This window comes from Mastomys coucha, unplaced genomic scaffold (assembly GCF_008632895.1).
Source record: "Mastomys coucha isolate ucsf_1 unplaced genomic scaffold, UCSF_Mcou_1 pScaffold6, whole genome shotgun sequence".
NCBI lineage: Eukaryota > Metazoa > Chordata > Mammalia > Rodentia > Muridae > Mastomys > Mastomys coucha.
The window spans coordinates 102,969,607-102,991,784 of record NW_022196912.1 but is presented as its reverse complement, the minus strand read 5'-3'; the positions used below and the strand labels follow the sequence as shown (position 1 = coordinate 102,991,784).

The 22,178-nt window shown below is 42.4% G+C and overlaps 1 protein-coding gene across 19 annotated transcripts in view; it reads right to left on the bottom strand.

Moving 5' to 3' along the window:
- The window catches only part of Nrxn3 (neurexin 3), a 1,683,426-nt gene that overhangs the window by 1,600,815 nt on the left and 60,433 nt on the right, over positions 1-22,178 (bottom strand). For 18 of the 19 annotated variants that reach the window (XR_004114172.1, XR_004114173.1, XM_031355968.1 and 15 more), the window contains exon 1: positions 866-1,169. The exons of the other annotated variant lie outside the window; for it this stretch is intronic. The gene's annotated coding sequence lies outside the window, so the exon portion shown is untranslated. Of the gene's footprint in view, positions 1-865; positions 1,170-22,178 lie in introns of those variants that run through there. 19 annotated transcript variants of the gene reach the window in all.

The window sequence follows — 22,178 nt, the reverse complement described above, 5'->3', positions numbered from 1 at the left end:
AAAAAAATACACCGAACCAGGCTTTAAGGTCACTCAGAGCTTGCAAAACCCATAGTGCTTACACAGAGTGGAAGTTTTCAGACAAGCTTGCTACTAAATCATTAATATAAACAAATGGAAGGCAGAGGAGGAAGATTTCCCTTGTAACTGATCCAAAGAGAGGAGTACATATACACTTGTGCACCTACACACACACACACACACACACACATACATACACACAAACCTTTTCACCTCTTGAGTGTGCCTCCTCAGTAGGAGTCCAAGTTGAAATTTTATAAAGAATGACCTTTCCACACCCCCTTCAAAAAACACACATGTGAGTGTACATACACACACGCGCCTCGGTCTCTTAACAGCTAAGGGAAATCCCTGTCTCCATCCTAGTTTGCCTTCTTGTGATTCTCAAAGTCCCTTCTCCAGGAAAAGAGAGAAAGTGGCTTGAAAATGTCAAGAAAAAAAAAAGAGATCAACCTAAAACGAAGTGATAGACACGCATCATTTTGGATTAATAATCCAATCAAATAGGAGAAAGTCGTAAAAAAAAAAAACAAATAAGTGAAGAAAAAGAAGAATATAATAAATCTAAAACATTTTCTGACTTTCCTAACGTCTCGAGCAAAAGAACACAACTTCCAGGAGAAACCAAAGTAAAACAAGAAGAGTTGAAAATCCGTGGTCAGTTGTGGTCCTCAAATACAGCATTTAAAAGGAAAAAGGAAAAAGGAAAAGAAAGAAAAAAATCTAGGTTGGTCGCTCCCAACAGAAAACTTCTACCCTCTCAGGTGAAACCTCTTCCCGGAATGTACAAAACCTGGAGTCGGTTTGCCTCCTGCCTGTCTGCCTTTTCCCCCCAGAATCTTACCTCTGGGTTGAACCGAAGAGTTGGGAATCTGTCAGTTTGGTGTTTAATCAACTGAGTTTGCTGGGTGTTTCCTCCTTGGAAAGATTCAAATCCCAGAATCTTTCTTGACTCCTTTTCCTTTTTCTTTCTTTTTCTCTCTCTCTGGGAGGGAGTGGCAGGGAAGAAGGGAGAATGCTGGAGGTGCGAAAAGCAGGTCCTGCGTGTCTGGAGCTGCCGGTGGCTGCGTGAGGAGAGGATGCTTTGCCTCTCCCTCGCTCAGTGAGTCGCATGCAAGAGGAGATGTGTAAGGCTGCGCTCTGAGCCTGAGACTGCCAGAGGAGCCCAGGAATTTCACGCACTCCAGAGTTGGCCCCTCCCTCTCCCACACAGACCCCGGCATTTAAAGAGACAGCTAGGCTGCCTGGCTCAGGGCTTCACCTCCTCCCCGGGTGTTTTAAAAACAGCTGAGAAGATATTACCAGGGAAGGGACACTCTGAAGCCAGTTCTCTGTGAGTAAGAACTGGGCTCAGGAGTATCATTCGCCTTCACCCCAGCCTGAGAGAAGAGTTCCTCTCCAGAACTGGAGCAAGACTCCAAATAAAGATTAATTTTTAAAAGGAAAAGAAATCCTCACACTCCTGTACACTAAAAGGACTGCTCACTTCCTCGGGTGCACTGTTCACTGCTGACTAAAGACTAAAGACGTAGAGAGGATAGTAACCTAATGCGTGCCTCAGTTTCTCTGAATAGTCACTTCCCCTGGCAAAATCAGGGCAATCTTTAGAGCATCTCTTGGAAGTGGAGGCTGTAACTAGGACAGGAAACCATTCCTTTAACAAACACCTCTGACTGCGGGATCTAGATGAGACACAAGAGCAGGCAGCTAGGGACATTGAAATGAAAGTGACAAATGATACTTCTATGCAATGGGCCCCCCCTGAGGAAAACGGACCCACAGTATATTCAGTCTATCTCAGAGTAGCTGAAAGCCAAAGGATATAGACAACAGGGCTCAAGCTCTAGGGGTGTGAGAAGGAGGTGTCTACCCTGACTTGTACCCAGAGCACAGGGTCTACGCATTTCCACCACACTCCAAATCTCTCAGAGACCTGTCACCAACTTTGATAACTAGCCTCTGTGAGGAAATGTTAGGCAAGCCTAAACAAAGGATGACAGTGGGTGGCAACCATCCCAAAGATTTTGCTCAGTGTTAGACCTTGGTGCCCATAGCAAGAAAACATCCCCAAGCCCTTTTGACTCCTACCTCACCTTTACAAGGATATATTTGCCTAGTGATGTTCTTCAGGCCAACACCAATGGCAATAACAGCCACTAACAGCTGTCAAGCATTGCCACAGACCAGCACCTTTTTCAGGCCACTGAGACTAGTACTAACTGGAGTCCATCTTGAGCTTTGCAAATGTTTCTCAAGACCCTGTGGGCAGAAATAACTGACCAGAAATTTAAAATCAGGTCTACATAAATCCAGAACTAGGGCTACTAGGCTTTCCCTCCCAGGATGGCAGTTTTTAGGTCTGTGCTTCTTGTAGCACATTCTCCCAGCATCCCAACATTCTTCCACCCCAGGCAATGTTAACACTGTGTGTCCCAAGAATTAGGCTCATAGACACCAAACGGATTTGTCACAGTCCCCGGCCCAATAAATCTTCAGCCCTTTGGATAGAGGCAGAGGTGTGCTCATATAAAAAAAATGAGTGTAATGTAGAACAGTGTAAAGAACATTCAATGGGACTGTCAGTAAGTAGGCAGTTATTCTAATCTGGAGACAGAATATATTAAGGAAAAGCACAGTAAGCTAGTTGCATTTGGGCCAAGCCTAGATAATCACAGACAATTGCAGAATTGGTAGTCTATATTGTAGTGTGTATGGCCTTTCAGATCACAATCTCATTTTTTGAGAAGGGGGGAGTGGGGGAAGAGGGAGAGAGAGAGTCTGCAAAGCTCTGTGTCTGTGTGTATGTGTGTGTGCTTGTGTGTGTGTATGTGTGTGTGTGTGTTTCATTCTTCAATACCCCCATGCATCCAGCACACACAGGAACACAAACAAATATGTCTTCACAAATTAATCTTATATACAGCTTTTCAACTCTGCCTGTTTACTCTAGACCTGAACTGTCCTGGTTCCACATCTGTGTCCTCCTTAACAACCCTTCCTCAAAGTCTGTGCACCTTATTTGTTCCCAGAATACATCAGGAAAATTCAGAAGATGTAACCTATCAGTAAAAGGCCCAAGGGATGTGAAGGCAAAAGCCTAAAGGGAAAGGCTTGGAGAGATTAAGTCAGTCAATAAGTACCTGTCAGGCAAGCATGAGCACCTGCGTTCCCCAGCACCCATGTAAAAAATCTGAATGTGGTAGTGTGGTTTATAATCCTAGAACTGGGAACATAGAGCCAAGCATATCATGGAGAAATACCTGCCAGCTAGCCTAGCCAAATCATGAGTTCCAGGACCCAGTGAGAGACTCTATCTCAAAAGATAAGTGGTGTGGCATTGGAAAGATGGCTCATTTGTAAGAGCACTTCCTGCTCTCCCAAGGCAGAGTTCACTTCCTGGTACCTACGTTGGAGAAGTTCACAAATGCTTTATAACTTTAGCTCTAGGGCATTCAATACCCTCTTCTAGTCTCTTCAGACACGTGGCGTACACTCACATGGACATGCACATACATACATACATACACCTTGATAAAGGATAATAAGGCATAGAATGATTGAGGAAGACACTAACCTTTAGCCTATGCATTCGCGGGTGGGGTGAGTGCACACACACACACACACACACACACACACACACACACACACATGACCATGCACATGCACATTCACAAGAGATAGAATAGCAACATGGCTAAGCACCTATAATAGTAAAGTGCCCCAAAGGTATCAAGAATTTCTGCTGTTATTGTCAGAGAAGAACTTAAGAGTGCAGTAACCAATGAGATGAACTGGGTCTTACATGAGCAACTGGATTGACCCTAGCAGCACAATGAAGTTGTGAAGCCTCATCTCTGGAGTTATCACCATCTGCCCAGCACAATAGTAAGCATGTGGCAGACACTAACAGAGCATACCATTTAACTCATGCAAGTTGATTTTATTGTGTCTTCTACTGAAGTTTATACAATGAACATTTATAAATAAGACTGTGCATATAAAATCAGAATTCTTAATAAACAGACTTGGTATCTTTCTCTGACTCCTTAATGACTCTTGCTTGGTATATAAATCTCAGGTTGCTGGTCCTGAAAAATTTGTAGCTTTATTCCACCAGTGTGTGTGTGTGTGTGTGTGTGTGTGTGTGTGTGTGTGTGTGTAGTATAGTGTATGTGTGCTAGTATATGCACTTGGACCTATGTGGAGGCCAAAGGAGAATACCAAGTATCCTGATCTATCACTTTCTGTCATCTGCCCTTGGGGCAGGGTCTTTCAATGATCTGGGAGCTAGATTGGCAGCCATGAAGCCCCAAATATCCTCCTGTCTATTCACATACCCTGGTCCACACAGCAGCTTAAGGGAGGTTCTGGAGATTTAAACTGAAGTTCTCATACTTACATAGCAAGTGCTATTAGCCTCTGAGACATCTCTCTAGACCCTCTATTGTTAAGATTCTAGTGTTTACTTACTCGTTTTCCCATTGTTTTGGGAGCATGGTTGAAATCATCAAGGATATCATTTGTTTTCCTCCTATTAAATGAGTGTTTCTATTTGCTAATTTGTTTTTGGTTTGGGGATGTTGTTTTTTGGGTTGTTGTTTTATTTTGTTTTGTTTGGAGCTTGGGTGTTTTGTTGTTCTTGTTTTTGTTTGTTTGTTTGAGACATGATCTGGTGGTATAAGGCAGCTAGCCTCAAATTTGCTAAGATAACCTGGAACTTCTAATTCTCCTGCTTCCTCCTCTACCTTCTGCTTCCAGGATTACAGATATACAGCACCAGGTTCTACCTATCCATAAGCTAGGAGTCAAATCCAGGGACGCGTGCATATTAGACAAGCACCCTACCAACTGAACAGTGTCTCCTGGCTAAATGGATGCTACGTTCTGTGTTCCCATCACTCTACTCCAAACAACCTTATAATTCTCAAAAACTTCTTATACCAAGATCAAGCCACTCAAATAGACATTAGACAGCTCAACTAACACCCAAGGCAGGACTTCAATAGAGCCAAGTTCTCCAGCCCCACATCCTTTTGTACTGTGTTGTTTTTAAAGTCACTAATACCTCACATGCCCTACTCCTGAGCAGATTTCAAACCTATCTCCCAGTACTATTAACCCAAAGCATTTTGCCCAAGATCCCTTGCAAACATCCCTTGTGTTCTTGTAGTTTTCTCCCAAGGACTGTACTACACTGCTGGCCTGCTCGAATCAGTTTGGCTTTCTGTCCTCTATGTTTTGATGACTCCCTTGTTATTAATAAGTGACTTCTTATTAATTAGCTTTATTAGACATTTATTGTGCATGACAGATTATGCCAGAGAGCATCCTAGCACTTTTTTCAAGGAGGAGACATGCACTGAAAGAGTCCAATCACAGAACACAGAGACAGCAGGGAGTCACATGGAGACTACAGCAGGGCTTCCAAAATTCTAAAAAGTCAGAACCTAATCTGGACAACCATGTCTGGCAGAGGAAGGGAGGAAAGCAGGTGAATGAAAGATTTGTCTCTGTGCAGGCACCAGCCCAGGGGGGATCTGAATATTCAGGCTTCGGAGAAGTCAGCTCCCAGTGACTATTTCTAACTCCAAGAATCCTGCTTATCCCATGGAACAAAAGAGTCTCCAGGGCTTGCAGCCAGTACAAGCCTTCTAGTCATCTCCCTGAATTAATCAGCCTTTTGCCAGCTAGGAAGGACCATCAGCAAAGGACTATGGACTCCAGTCTAAGGGGAGGTCCAGGAAGGAAGCTGCATGTCTACTCTGCAGCCACATCCTTCTCCAGCACCCAAAGCCGGGCAACTTTTATAAGCCAATGATGGTGGAAAACCTAACCAAATAGAAACTTTACAAGGAAAAAATATTGAGGCAGAAACCATTCCTAGCACTCAAATCATTTTCAAAGAAACTCTAAAATGTCCCACTTAGGGATCAAACCTTAACACGGTCCAGGAATATTCTGTGTTTAATGGTCTTGGATGTTAGAGTGGCAGGGATTTACTCATTAATACTAATTTTTTTTATTTCAAAGTATCCTCATTCCTCCCATCAATTGTGTATGTTCTTGTCTGTCTTTTTTTTAAGATTTATTTATTTATTATATGTAAAAGTACACTGTAGCTGTCTTCAGACACCCCAGAAGAGGACATCAGATCTCATTAAGGATGGTAGTGAGCCACCATGTAGTTGCTGGGATTTGAACTCAGGACCTTCAGAAGAGCAAGTGTTCTTAACCACTGAGTCATCTCTCCAGCCCTCTTGTCTATCTTAAACTTCTTGTCTATCTTAAACTTCTTAAACTTTCCTCCTCACGGAGCAAAGAAGAGGCTGGGACAGCATAGATAGCCACTCTTGGGCTGAGTCCTACCAAGTCAGTGCCTATGCCTCAGAATAAACACCCAAGCGTAGTGCCAAGGGAGATGCTGGCCAGTGCAAGACTCTGAAGGATAGGACTGAGCTCTGCCCACAAACCAGCTACAAAGCCTTCTATGCATGGAAGGTCATGACAGTACTGACCACAGAGAGTAGCTTTGGGGATTAAATAATCTAGTATTTGTAAAGCGCTCAGCCAATGTCATTATGGAAAGGCTGCTGTAAGTACTTATTAAATACAACGAACATTCCCATGATCACAATTCCAAGAAGCCCCTCCGTAATGCATCCTTACCTTACTAATGGTGATAGGAACTTACTACTTCCAGAATATCTCAGGATCATGGGCAAGAAAAGTGTGACCCCTGCTGTCATTTTTGATAACCCTGTTTTAAAGTTTAACCTGAAGCAATACTGATGACTTTAGTTCTTCATGGCTCTCCTCTCTCTTTCCTCTGCTGGGTAGGACCCAAACCATCCCCTCCCATGTACCCAACACCACATCCAACAGAGGTTCAGACAGGAAAGGGAAGGGTCGTTTCAGAGCCCATAGCACACCCTAGCTGCATTCCCATGCTCCTGGCCCACACACTAAAACTATTTTTAAATAATACACTTTGCTTGGTTGTGGGTTTAAAAAAAAATCCTCCTCAAGATTCAAGCTCAAGATGGAATGATTGCCAAATGCTAACAGCTTTTTGAACAGGACGTAGTTAAAAATATGTCTGAAATGGTTTTAACTCAAACTCAAAAAATAGCTTAACTAGCTAGGGAGCCATATCGTAGGCAGTTGGGGAGGGGGTTGGGAGTGAAAAAGAAAGAGGGATTCCCTTCAGAGGGGACTACAACAAACCTCTCATAGGAGTGATGCGGGGTTTGAGATGGACTCTCCAGAGAAAAGAGTGAACAACACCGGAAAGTTCATTGCATTGGATGCTCCAGATGGACCACAGAGGATGGCTACTTTATCCCATAATGGTCAAAGGTGGTCACTGCAACAGCACAGTGGCCTTGTAGAACAGGATATCATCTCCCACTCCAGGGAGTCACTGACCCAGAATCTGCATGCCAGCAAGATGACCACAGGGATTCAAATTCAAGCTCAAGAGGTGGACAGATAGCTCAGTGCTTAAGAGCAAATACTGTTCTTACAGACTCTAACTCCAGTAGATCTGACACCCTCTTCTGGCCTCCAAAGGGCACTTGCATTCATAATTGCATATACACCGACACATAATTAATTAAAATTAAAAATAAAAATAAATAAATCTTTAAAAAAACAAGCTCAAATTCTGATACAACAACTCTACCTTTAGTTGGACTGAAACTATTTCTCCCCATTTGACATATGAGAATACTGAGGCACAAGGGAGAATGGCAGCTGAGTCATGTCTAATGGTGTTGCCCATAGTCTCACTTCTATCAGCCCTAGGCAATTATAATAATAGAGAAATTATAATTTTTTTCAGTAGGAGTTGGTGGTTGCTAAATTTTTTTATCAATTTGACACAAACTAAAACCACCTGGGAAGAAATGACTCATAATTGAGGAATCACCCAAATAATATATACCTATGGGCATGTCTATTAGGGATTGTCTTGGATGGATGTGTGGATGGATGGATGGATGGATGGATGTGTGGATGGATGGATGGATGGATGTGTGAATGGATGGATGGATGGATGATGGATGGATGGATGGATGATGGATGGATGGATGATGGATGTGTGGATGGATGGATGGATGTGTGGATGGATGGATGGATGGATGGATGGATGGATGGGTTGGTAGGTGGGTGGATGGATGGATGGATGGATGGGTGGGTGGGTGGATGGATGGATAGATGGATGGATGGATGGGTGGGTGGATGATTAGTATGGGAGAGCCTGTCCATGGTTGGCAGAAACATTCCTAGGTAGATAAGACCTAATTATATAAGAGAGCTAGTTGAGAAAGCCAGAGAGAGTGGCAGCAAGCAGCATTCCTCCATCATTATGCCTCCAGTTCCCACCTAGACTTCCTGCTCTGACTTCCTTCGAGGATGAGTGTGACCTGAAAGTGTAGACTGAAATAAACTCCTTTCTACCAAAGTTGGTTTTGGTCATGGTGTTTATAGCAACAACAGAAATCATGACCTAAAACTGTTGACCAAAGCAGTGTTTCTCGGTCTCTTTACCAGACCAGACTCCTGACAGAGGATCTGTTGATCTATATAGTTAGGAAATTCATAATATACATTGTAATATTAAAATCAATGTATAATAATGTCCTAGTTGACATTCTATGACTATGATAAAAGGCTAACCAAAAGTAACTTCTGGAGAAAAAAAGTGCTTCATCTTACAACTCCTGATCACAGTCTATCACTAAGGGAAATCAGGACTGAAACTTAAGGTAGGAACCTGGAGGTAGAAAGGGACCATGGAGCAATGCCATTCTCCATGGCTTGCTCAGCTTGATTATATATATATATATATATATATATATATATATATATATATGGATGTATACATTTACATAGAGATGCGATACACACACACACATTCCAGGCCTACATGCCAAGGCATGGCACCACCCACAATGGGCTGTGCTCTCTCACACTAACACTTAATCAAGAAAATGCTCCACACACTTGCCAACCAACCAATATGATAGAGGCATTTTCTCAGTTGAAGTTTCTCAGTTGAAGTTGAAGTTTCTCTTCTCAAATGACTAACTTATGTAAAGTTGATTTAAAAAAAAGTAAACGGCACAAATACATTTCTAAAGAGTCCTACAGGTAAGAGACCTGTTTAACATGTCTTAATCAAGTGTGTTAGAAACTTATTTTACTCCAGCTCATCCCTCACTTAATACCTATTTGCACTAAGAAAAGCTCATGAGGAATGAAAGAAATATATGTAATAAATAAAAATATATTATGTAAAAAATATATGTTGGGTTTCACTTCTATTTATCACTTAATCATATGGTCAAGAAGTCTACAGAAAAGCATCTTTCTTAAAGTATGGAGATGGGATATCTTTTATAACAACTATAAAATACTTTCAACCTCTGATTTATCAGTTCCTGGAGCATGAAACTTACTCCCTTATAAAGCTAACCAACTCATCTGCATAGCTTCAGTATTAGAAAAACTTTACATGAAGTCCAAATCATACTTCCCACAATGCTTCAGGAAGCACCATGCAAAGAAAATGAGTCACTGTCCCTCGTGTTCACAGATGTCTTTGGTACTAATAGACTTACAAGCCTACATCTCTCCTATAACCTAGAGCTTCAAGGATGTCTCAGAACTACAGAGTCCTACAGCTTAAAGGTATGTTTGAATATTTTCTAATCCACCCTCCTGTGCATTTGCATGCACATATTTATTCATGGGAGTGCTCATGTCTGTGGGTGGAAGTGAATCTGCCTGAGAAGTCCTGAGATCAATCTCTGATGTCATTTCTCAGAACCTGTCTATTTTGTTTTTGAGACAGGACCACCTGTTTGCCTGGAGTTTACCAAGTAAGATATCATGGTATGTCAATGAGCCCTTCTCCACCTCTGAGGGGTAGGTGGAGACCACAACATCTATGGTTTGGATGTTCAACATTCCCCTGAACTCTACATTCTTCCAAGTCAAAGGCCCTCCATGCCTGGCTTTTTCACATGGGTTCTGAGGCTCAAACTTGGATACTTACACAGGCATGGTAATCACTTTATCAACTGACCTATCTTCTCATCCCTCTATTCCTTTTATATTTCATTTAATTTTATTATTTGCTAGGAAGGGATGAGACAAGGCCTCACTCTACAGCTCAGGCTGACCTGGAACACATCATTCTCTTGCCTTAACCTCACAAGCACTGAAGTTAGAGGTATGATCCATTATGAAAAGCTTCACCCATTTAAAAAATGCTTGTCTTGTAAGACCAGCCAAACAAGAAAAGTATCATGTGCAAACCGGGCTTTGAATATAGCATGGTTTGGGTGTTCTTTTGTGTTACTTCCCCAGGAATTCCTGGATGTTTGAGGTTCATCTCTAACCCCTCACTTTCCTTCACAGAAACACACAGAGATTTCCATAGCCTTCCTCCTTGTATCCTTGTCAGATGCCACACTGGGAGCTAGATGAGTCAGAGAGCTCATCCAGCGTGGGGAGTTTTGTGTTCCAGCATCTCTCCTCCTGGAATGTCCAAGCTGGGGCTGTTCTTCACCCCACGCTGCCTCCTCTCCATCACTGCCATCTGCACCTCCTTCCCAGGGATCACCATCTGCTTTCCTGATACCACTAAGCCGCCCCCAGCTCTTTGCTCTGCTTCTAAGCCCACTCCTTGATCCACACTCCCTGCAACTTGAGCCTCTCTCTCTTTCCTTCCCACAATCTTCATTCATTCTATCTTCGCCTCCTCAGACCACAGTTTCCACAGTTTGGGGGCTCAGCATTCCCCTGAACTCTTATACTCTTTCAAGTCAAACCTTTACTCACCAGGAAGTTCTTCAAGACTCCATTGTTGGAGTTATTTTGTCACCCAGTTATATAAATTTGCTGAAGAAATCACTAAAACTCATTATGACCCTTTTCTATACCAGCCTAGGTACTGTATTCTAAAATGTTATTCCTTATGTCCATTGCATACACCTCTTACAGGAAGTCCTTTCTCACGAAGCAGCAAAGGGTAAAGCATAGTAGATGTTAGGCAATGCAGAATGATACAAGGTTCCAGTAATACTCTCTGCAAGGAAAACATAATAATCACTCCTCCTTACTAAAGTCTCTCCTTTAGTAAGAACTGGGGAGATGGCTCAATTGGTCAAATTCTTGCAGTGCACATATGAGTGCCTAAGTTCAGATACTCAGGACCCACATAAAAAATATCAGTATAGCAGCATGTATATGTGATCTGTGCTGGGGGGCGGGGCAGCAGTCAGAGACAGGCATATCCCTGAAGCTAATTGGCCAGCCTTTTGAGCCAAATTAGTAAGGCTCCAGGTTCAATAAGAAACTTTGCAAAAATTAAAGCAGAAGCCAGACATGATAGTATATATCATTAATGTCAGAATTCAGAAGGTATCTGCATGCACATATACATACATCTCAAACCAAAAAAAAAAAAAAAAGGTGGAAATGTAGAGATAATCAGCTTTATAGTCGTGTTCAATACCTAAAATCTGTAAACAATACGTAAAAATGTAAGAATTTGGGCACTTAAGAAACTGGTGATAATTTCCACCTGACTGGCATCTATTCTGCCCTATGTGCCTGACACATGTTATCTCACTTAATATTAAGAGGAATTCTTGAAGCTGGAAAAGAAGTTTAGAGAAGGGATTCAAGCCTAAGCTTTCTGGCTTCTGAACATGTCCACTTCTCTCTCCTCCCATATAATTAAAGGTATGGACCAAAGGAGTACAGCCTCGGGTCCTTCAAGAATGGATCTTGTGTTCTGGATATGAGCTTCATTACCTCACTTCTTCCTTTCCCTCACTCATAGTCCACTGCTTCTCAGACCATGCCTTTTATGCCTTCGTTCCCTTTAGAATCCTTTCTTTTTACACCTGTTTTCTCTACTCAGTGGATGAAGAGATGGCAATTCAGACTCTAGGAGACAGAAGTTCTACTCTAAAATCTGACTCCCAGGCAAACCAGAGTCCTGTGTGAAGGCTGATGAAGAGGGACATAGTTCAGTGATTAATGTCCATGCATACTGATGGTGAAAATACATTTTAGATAGTGAAAATACATTGTTGACTAAGGAAACCTCAAAATATGAAAAAAAAATCTGACCTGTAGCTATGGGGACAAGGGAATCAACCTCTTCCCCACCAAATATTCTGATGCATCTGCTTCCAAACTGGGCATTAGGCTACGAATCTACAGCCTCCAGTAAATGAGGAAGCTGGCACTATTATGCCAAAAAAAAAAAAAAAAAAAAAAAAAAAAGCATGCAAGAAAATGATCAGGAAGTCTATAAAATTGATTGAATATACTGGATACGGGTGAGTTCCATACAGCATGGATCTGGGAAAGGAGCAGGGTGTTCTTCTAACTTCCTAGAGAAGTCAAGAAAAACAGATAGCAAGACCATGGGTCAGATAACTGCTTCACTTCCTTCGTCTCTAACTTCAATATGACGTAGCATAGAGAACAACTCACAATGAGAAATGCAATACTCAGACACACTCAGCAAGACTTCTTTGTTTGGGCTTCTAAGAATCAGTAGTCTTTACAAACTGGAAGTGGTCTCCCATCCACAACTCTTCAAGCCACACAATGGATTCTTCCTTCTATATCTGATCTTACAAATCTATCTGATAGCTCCTTCAGTGTTAATCTTCTAAGATTCTACAAAGAGATGGTTCAATTTGCATTCACTTATTGGTCATATTAATTAGAGGAAAATTAGCAAAGAACACAAGACAGAGTTCCTGCTTACATACTTTACATCTGCAGGTAATGATAGACACCAGACACCAACAGCACACATATACAAGAGACATTTTTAAATACTGATAGCTACTGTGAGAAAAACAAAACAAGACAAAAATCATGGGATATGGTGGGAAAATGACCCACTTCATACTGTATAGTCAAAATAGACCCATGAAAAACTATTGCTCTGAGTCTTGTCTGATGACATGCATATCATACATAGATGTTTGGCAACACAGTGGGACAAGCATCACTGATAAGATTCCAGATAAAATGTATCTAAAATTTCAGTAATGGCATTAATAAGTATCATTCCTAGAAGTCATTCTGTAAAATAAAATGAGACATTTGCCATAGGAAGGACAGGAAAGTGGGGAAAAAAACAAATATGCAACACACACTTTTGAGCCTCAGGACACTTGCACACTCTTTTTAGCCTTTGGTGGTGTAGTGTTAGGTGGCAAGGGATTATGGCAGCAGACCACCTAATATCAAATCCTGGTTTTACCATTTACCAGCTTGGAGACCTTTGACAAACTGGAAAATATTGTCTTATTTTCAAATCTTTTAAACAGCTACAGGGCCATGCAGATTAGTTAGTGGGTAAAGGTGTTTGCCACCAAATCTGACAACCTGACTGTTTTCTCCAGTGGGACTGTTACCAGGACCCACAGAATGGTGAGAGCTATCTCTGAAAGATGCTGGACGTCCACATGCACACCTATGGTCCTCCACACATATGCACATCACACACACACACACACACACACACACACACACACAATGAATATATAAATTGATTGAGTGTAATTTTAGAAAGTTTTTAATAGTTACAATAATAGTTGCTCTCTCTTCAAAGGTTGTGATAATTAAATAATTTAACTTATGTAAAGCACTTAGAATAAATCACAGAGTCTAGTAAGTGTTGTATAAGTATTACCATATTCATTCCCAGCTGCAACCCTTCATGAACATTCATGCACATATCAACATCAGGCATCCTCCCAGACCACTCCTCAAGGCAATCAGTGCAAAGACCCCTTGCAAATTGGATGAGGCAGATCCCAGCAGGAAGCTGATTTCAGACCTAAGCTTGAAGAGGTTTCAAACACCAAGCAGAGGTAGAGATGCAGTGCATGTAGAATTGTAGAAAACTATGATTCCTTTAGAATCTCATCAAGGCTTTAAATAAGTGTCAGTATTTAACCACACCCAGTTTGTAGAAGTTATAAAAGGAGGCCCCACATCCTCAAGACACTTTCTCTGATATCCCCTTGGCTAGAACCACTCTCTGAAGACCAGTACTCTCAAAACAAGATTACAACATTTGTCAAGAAACACAACATTCTGAGTTCACAATTCAGTTGATCTTTGTGAACCTTAATTGTGCCCAAGCCTAGCATACAGCTTAGCATACTAACAGTTTGTGGGATAAACGAATTGTAACTCTTTATTTGTGCTTCCAATAAATAATAATACATTCACTTAAACTAATCTAAGCATTTACTTTAATTCCTTCATCATCAAAAATAAAAATGTAATAAAAATAATGATAATAATAATAATAATAAATTCTGAAACAATCAGCTAGCATTTTATAATAAAGCAAAGTGTGAAATCCTCATTAATTTTAGGTTGGACAGCCACCCTATAAGTTTAAAGATTCTGTTTTCATCTAAATTCTAATTTTATATCAGCCCATTCATGGTGCAAAACAAAGAAATTTTTAAAACGGAGGAGACAGTTTCCCTTCAAATTTCCTAGGAAGGCATATTGCCTTCAGCACCGCGGAGAGCTCCCGACAACCTTCATCTCTGTGCTGCCTGTTTTATCAGAACCACGGAGAGCTCCCAGGAGGCTCCGAGGGGTGCTGAAGATCCAGCATTCTTCACAGAGTGTCACCCAGACTGCACACCGATGACCCCTAGTGAAACCCCATGGCTGCTGCAATTCAAACCCTGATACTCAACAAAAAATAGTAAGTCTGGAGAGAATGGGCCTGGAGAGAGCTGACTGATCATTGCCTCTACTTTTGTGCCAACTCGGCATTTTTAATTTCCCTCTCACCCCTCCCCCACCAGAAGTTAAATGTCCAAGTGAATTCAAAAGCTGCAATCTAAACTGTGATCCGATCAAGCTGGTCACACCAGACAAAACTGATCTTATCTGAATGGTGACTTTATCCATTTTGGAGAAGAGAGTTCATTATAATAATAAGAAACAACAGAAATGGGAAGAAGAGCAGCCACAGCAGATCTGGAAAAGAATTCACTTTACTATCAGTTTGAAGGATTAATTCTAAGCTTCCCTCCAATAAACATCATTTTTCACTCTAGTAGGAGGTGCAGGGTCTGAAATTATTTTAGTTAACTTGCAGAATGTGTCTATGTCCTCTTGCCAAGCTCAATGATATTTGATTAATTGTTTAAGGCCTTCTGCAGAGAGCACTGAGGAAGTCCACACACTAGCAACCAGGTAGTGAGGATGCTTAGGAATGACTGAGAGTGTGGAGTACACATCTTGAAGTAACGGCAGAAAACAAGAAAGGAACCATTGCCAGAGTAGGCAGGATTGAGGAGCAACAGAGATGAGGATTGCAGGCTACAAGGAATCTGATCAGAGAAATGAAAAAAATGGGGGGGGGGTTCTTTAGATAGGGAAACAAAATAATAACAATGATATCTGAAACGTCACATGGAATCATACTGTTAACTCTTTACCTAGAACAAGCTCAAAATACGCACAATCCTGTATATGAATATAGAGAGTTTAAATGAACTTTCTCCCATTGGGCTGACAATGCTTACTCCAAGAGAAAAACCTAACAAAGAGCCAAGACCACCTAACAAAAGCCCCAGTACCGGTCATGAGAAGCCTTCTTTGGAATTGTTGTTCAGGTCTGTCCAAGAGACTCCTGAAACATTTCTGTTATTCCCCTTATTATTCCCCCAGAGCAGGAAGGAACTTAAGGTCCTATCAAGTAATATGCATGTCAGGACCAGGGTTTAGAGATTCCTGAGCTGGTACTCTGACCTGAATAGAGGTAAGAAAGGGAAGGAAGAAGTTATGTAATTATATTACAATCTCAAAAATAAAAGAAAATAGAACATGAGCCTAGAAACACACCCAACCATAAGCTGTAGGTTCTGTGGCTCTACATAGAAAGGGAAAATGCGTGGAGACAATTCCATGTGCTTCAGATAATGGATTATTTTTAAACCTGGCCCCCTCTAGGTCCTTTGCCTACCAGCCAACATAAGTGGGAGGATTATATAATTACTTGGAGTCTTCTCCTTGGAGATACTAAGTATTTCAGGCCACATCTCTTCAGCAACCTCCTCAGTGGTAGCCACACTGTACTGATCACCTTCTCTGAGTTACTACACACTTTCACACCTCTATTCTTTGCTCGTGCTGCCCCCTCATCCCTAAACCCCCTCTTCACTTTTTATCCTCCTCATCTCTTCTCCCAGCTAATATCATATTCATGCCTCAAAGCCCAGATCAAAAGCTACCTCCTTCATGATGTCCTCCATGATGTCATCAATAACTGCCTTCCCCAATAAACAATCACTTTGTTCCCTAGCCTTATCTTACATTAGATCTTTCTGTTTCTGTGTCCCAATCCAGATTTAATCTCATAGAGAGCAAGCATCTCTCTCTTCTTTGAAGCATCATAGGCATACTGTCACACTGTATAGTTTCTCGTTCATCACAGAATGCCATATACAGTTTTGAATTGATGAATGACTGAACAAAATTTAACAATGAAAAAGAAAACTTGTAAAGTTTTTCCATCATCATCTTTTAGCTAAAATCTTGAATCAAAAGTAACTTGTAAATTGTCTTTACAGATCCATTATGCCCACCAAAGGAGGGAAGGGGAACAGTTAACTAAGCCTCTTACATTACTGGCTAAAGCTAAGTCTACCATCTCTGTGGATGGAACAAAGCTTTTCCTTCAATTTGGGGAAGTCTTAGTAACTCCTTTGCCCCACTACTTGGATATGTCCAGAAGAAGAAGAGGCACAGTCTCTGGACTCCACTTTTGACCTCCTGTTCTTGTTGCTATTTGCTACCATATATTCTTACATGAACTCTACTTCTAGCCTCTCCATAATAGTATCACCACTGGTTTAATAAGCCCTGTATACACTCTACTGGGTTTTAGAGCCTTGAGTCATGAATCCTTCAAGCCATTATCCGGGGTAGCTGCACATAGGAATGTGGGTATGAACACTGTACATGAATACAGCTGTTTAGAGTCAGGGTCATCTCTTGGTGCCACCACACAAAGGACAATGCACACTCCTGTTAGGAACAGAGCACTTCCCAATTCCTGTGGAAGCAATTATGTGTGCTTAAGATAATTTATTATTTACTAAGCTTGATGCCAAAGAAATGCCTCTTTCACAACCCTTCCACTAACAAGTGTCAGTTCCCAGCAACTGTATCTTCCCCTTCCTTCGCTCTTGGCATTGGGCTTGACAGTGAAAACTAAGGGAAAGTAGATGAGCCTCAAGTGTAATTGGACTCAGTGAGCTAGCTCTGGATCTACCTCCCAGTTTCCTGACTTCCTAATTCTATATATTGTCTCCATGAACCCTCATTCTACCTTATTCAGTTCCTTTCAGTTCTCTAGGTTAAATGTGGGCAGATGATTATGATGCTCCCACCTTGTTCAGCCCACTGGAGTCTGTGTTATGCTTTTCACCTGTTCGTTTCCTGATTTGAGCTGCAAAATGGAGTCGTCTTCTTGCTGCCCAAGTCAATGATAAGAAGATTGCACATGGCACTAGGAATGAGAACAAGAAAGTAACAACATCCTCCCATAAATATAGTGGTCCACTTTTCTACATGATCTCAGAGTCTCCTGTAATGGCCAGTTTCCTCCTCCCCCAGATCACCTCTCATTGATTCTCTGAAAGGAATGAAAAAAATAGGAAACATGAAACACAGAACTGAATTTGTACATCCATTTCCCATAAGTTCTAGGGGACCACCCATCTCAAGCCTTAGTTTCTCCATCTTTAAAGTGAAAACTCTATTTAACCAAAGTATATGAGAACTAAACCAGATGACAGAGGGGCGATGTTAGGATGTTCTCAGAATTGCAACAAAAACAAGACAGGACTTGAGGACCACTACCGTTAGTGAGGACTTGAGGCAGGTGGGGGCAGCAGAGGGCCACCAGGGGAATGGAAGGAAGGACAGCTTTTAGGATCCTTGGTTCTAAGAGCAGGCATGTGAAGCAGGTGGGTCCTTAGGGAGGACATATAGTAGACGGAGGGAATGAAATCAATCACGTAAATGTACAAGGTCTACTCAGGCAAGTGTGAGGTTCCCAGGACAATTGATACAACAGAGATAGCAGGGAGCCTGGATGCCCAAAACTTTGCAGTGACAGAGCTTGCCTCCTCTCTGGTTTTTTGGAATTACCTCCCCACAGAACCTTGCAGTGACAGAGCTTGCCTCCTCTCTGGATTTTTTGGAGTTACTTCCCCACAGAAAACAAGTTTTGTCAGTCTCAAACCAGGTAACATACATGAGCAAAACTAAAGTACCATAATTTGTATCCTTAGCCCAATTATACAGGTTTCAGACCGAACTAAATTGATAATAGCCTTATCTTAAAGCTCTTGTTTTGTCTTTTTGTTTTATTTTTAAATCATCCTAGCAACTTTTTCTTCTCATGTTCTCCAGCTACAAAATGTAGATCTCAGATGAGCTTACCATAGGTCGTAAGTAAGGTTTAAAGACAACTTCCGAAAGTGGTCCAAGAAGTTCAAATACGCAGACAAAACAAAAAAACCACTGGGTCCCATTTGGCACCTACAAAGGATTCTATGTCTGAGGAGTCCATGAATGGGACTGAGCCATGGCTCAGCAGGCCTATGGGACACTCTGTCTGCGATGTAAAAAAATGAAAGCAAGATGAGGTGTAAGGCACAGGCCAAGCATACGAAAGATCATGTGGCTTTAAAGGCAGTGACAATGTTATCTTCTCTGGATTTCTAATGCTTCTCAGAGTACTTGGTGCATAGCAATGTGCCAGGGGTGCCTGGTAAATGAACAAATGAATGAATGAATGAATGAATGAATGAATGAATGAACGAACAAATAAAAGAATAATATTAACTCCTTGTGGGCTTCTATCATGATTCAATAGGTCATACACAGTCTCATAGAGGATGCATTTCACATGCAGATTCTGTTTTTATCGGATGAAGGGAAAGTGTGTTGTTGTTTAATTTTTACCCCAAACATTCTCACGACAGTTGCTTTGAACTCTCTAAGCCATTTACAAGGGAGAGGGGGAGGGGTGCTTGTCTTCTTCATTACCACCCCATCCTATCCCATTCTGCATTGGAAGGTCTTTGGGAGGGTGAGCATCCTACAGATATTGCATCCTTGTCTCCAGAAATTCTGATGGACGACTCAGCTTTTTATGCATCCCTGGAGCATCCCTAGGATGCCATCCCAAGCCTGACTGTGCTGGCCCCTTATCTCTGCGTCTCCTGCTAGACTCTTAGTGCAGCCCCGGTAGCACTAACCCACTTCTACTTTCTGCCATTGGTGTGGGTCTCTGGCTGAATTGGAAAGAAAGAAAAAAAAATCCAGACAGGCATTTGGAATCTTAATGAGACCAAGTCCATTTCATTATGTTGTCATTTCATATTTCACCACTTTGACAGTGACGGCACAGGAGGCCTCCAAGGGGCTTTCTGCTTCGCACACAGGGTGCTGAGTGGTGGGAGCAGGAGAGGCGTGGTTGACAGACAGAAGTCCATGCCCCCATCAGCAATGTCCCTGCCCATGCCAAAGCCAAAGAAGAGGAGGAGGGCTTTCCTTGGAGACTGAAAAGGAGATCCAAAAGCAGGAGGCCAATGAAGGACTTTGACCAGGTTAAACATGAGCTCAGATCAAAACTGGGCAGGAAGGGAGGAGCTTCCCCATCCCCAGCAAGCTCCCTTGCATGTTCTCAAATACAAACAGAGCTGGCCTCGGGGCATCGTAGAAATTGCTATTATAAATTCAGATGGTGCACCAGGGGGTGCCTCATTTTCTATTATTGTGACTGGTCTCGTGAGCCACTCCAGCAATAGGATCTCAAAAGTGCAAGTGCTACCCCCGGGGGCACCGTTAGAAACACATTATTTTAAAGCACCGCAATAAAGCATGCGCTCAAACAACTTCATTGAAATAAAGATTAATACAAAGCATGTGTTCCTTGGCCACCTCCCACCTACACCCCACAGCTCTTACCTTTCTCCTCACACAAACAGCTGGGGTCCACCTTCCTCGCTTACCTGCCTTGTCCACAACTCAAGGCTTGACAGGGTATGGGACACTGAGTAATGGTGATCATCAGAAGAGAAGGTGGGTGAGGCCAGCAGTAAAGAGATGAAGTGAAGAACCAAAGGGAACACGCTTGAGATTCCAGGCATCTTTTTTTGCCACTGAGATACAGTGGAAAGAGGCCTGGACAAGGAATCAGGGATCCTGCCTTCTTACCCAGGCTCAGCTGCTAACCAAACACTTTAATGCAGCACAAGCATGCGCTTAAGCACTTGGATCAAGTTTTCCACTTCTGTTATATCTTCTATAAAAGAAAACGGAGTGCCCTTCCAGTTCTTCCATCTTACAAGTTACAGTTGGACTGAAACAAAGTAAGGCAGGTTGTTTAAAATGTGTAAAGGAAATGAGCCCTCCCCCAAGTAACGTGTGCCTCTTTCTCCAGAGTGTATCCCAAGGGAAAGTGCTCCAACTGCTCTCCCATGGGGTAGGTCTTCTCTAGCTTATACCAAGGGTGCAAGGTGGGGGGCACTCATTGCTCAGAGCAGCCAAGGGGTTCAGAGAGCTCACATGATGGGATTCTTTTTTCTTTTTTTCCCAGTAGGGCCTGGAAGAGCAGGTAGCACAGCAGAACCCACCTGCAACAAAGGAAACCTGACGCCATTCAGCTTACAAGGGCTTGGAGCAGGAGGATGCTTGCCTGGATGAGGCCAGTGAGTAATCTCACTAAAACCCATATTCTCCCCTCTTCTGGAGAGTTCTCTCCTGTTCTCAATGTTCATGGAGCAGGGGTTGATAAGAGAGGTTCTTCTCTCTTTGGCTGTATGGGGGCCCAGTGTGCGCATTTTGGGCAGGGATAGACCATTAAGGCACTGTCCTCTAATCCAGCCTCTTTTAGCAAGACTCAGGTCCTGATTTAAAATATTCAGAGCGATCCTCATTGGAGCAAAGCCGTTTGCTCCTATGGAGCTGTGAACAATGAATCAGCAGACAGAAAATAAAATAAAGTGTATGCTTCAGGACCAGGCTTTTGTCCACCCAAATTCAGAGAGGAAGAGGTTGGGATCCTCCATCCAGGAAACCAGACCCTGCATGTAGCTCAGGAACTAGGAACAAGGAAATCCCTGAGGGAACCAGGGGGATGCTAGTGGGAGTGTGATAGCAAGCTGGCCTGGAGTGTTATAAAGATCAGCCTGCAGTTAGTACTGTTACTATCATGCCAAGAGAAACGGGGACTAATTAAAACTGGAAAGCAGCTGCCCCAGTGGGTTTTGTATCATTCTCACTTTCTCTTTCTGGAAGGGGAAGAGGACTGTCATAAAAATAACTGAACTGACATCAAATATTTAAATTTCAGCCATGGAGGGGAAAGGAAAAAATAAGTAAATTGAAAGTGAGTTAAAAATACACTGTAAACAGGCATGATGGTGACAAACACAAACAGCTTGTGACAAAGGGCCCTTCCCCCCCACACACACACCAACCCTTCCTCCCAACCTCCGACTCAGCAGGTAACAGTGTCATGTCACAGCAATGTACTGTTCTCTGGATGTCTCCAACAAGAAGAAGTGGAAAAAGTGCTGAGGATGCACGTGATCTCTGACAGTGGAGAATTGAAGTGGTGGACCCAGGTTAGGGGGCCTGCATACACAACGCTTGGCTCTGTAAGCCAGGCAGTACTTGTCACCCCAACGCACCACCTCAGAAATACACTCAGGGACCAGCCTGAAGGGTAGAGGGTGCAATGAAGTTCAGAAACCTATAGTGTGTGTCAGCCAGAGATCTGCCTCCTGAGGGCAGGCATGGCTCAGACTGAAATCAGTATGCTGTGTAAAGGGGAGAATCGGTAGCACAAGGTCACCTAGAGTTGCTAAAAAAAAGATGGACAGAAATAGCCCTATGCTTGTTGTCCTCCTGCCTTAAGAAGTAGAGATTACATGAGAATGAAGGGACATGCAGACTCTTACATTATTTAATCTGTTACCAGGACTTGGGGCAAAAGGAGGTGCAGCTGGACAGTAGTAGAGCAGAGAGCCAGTCTTGGAGTTCTGGTGACCGAGTCAAAGACGAGA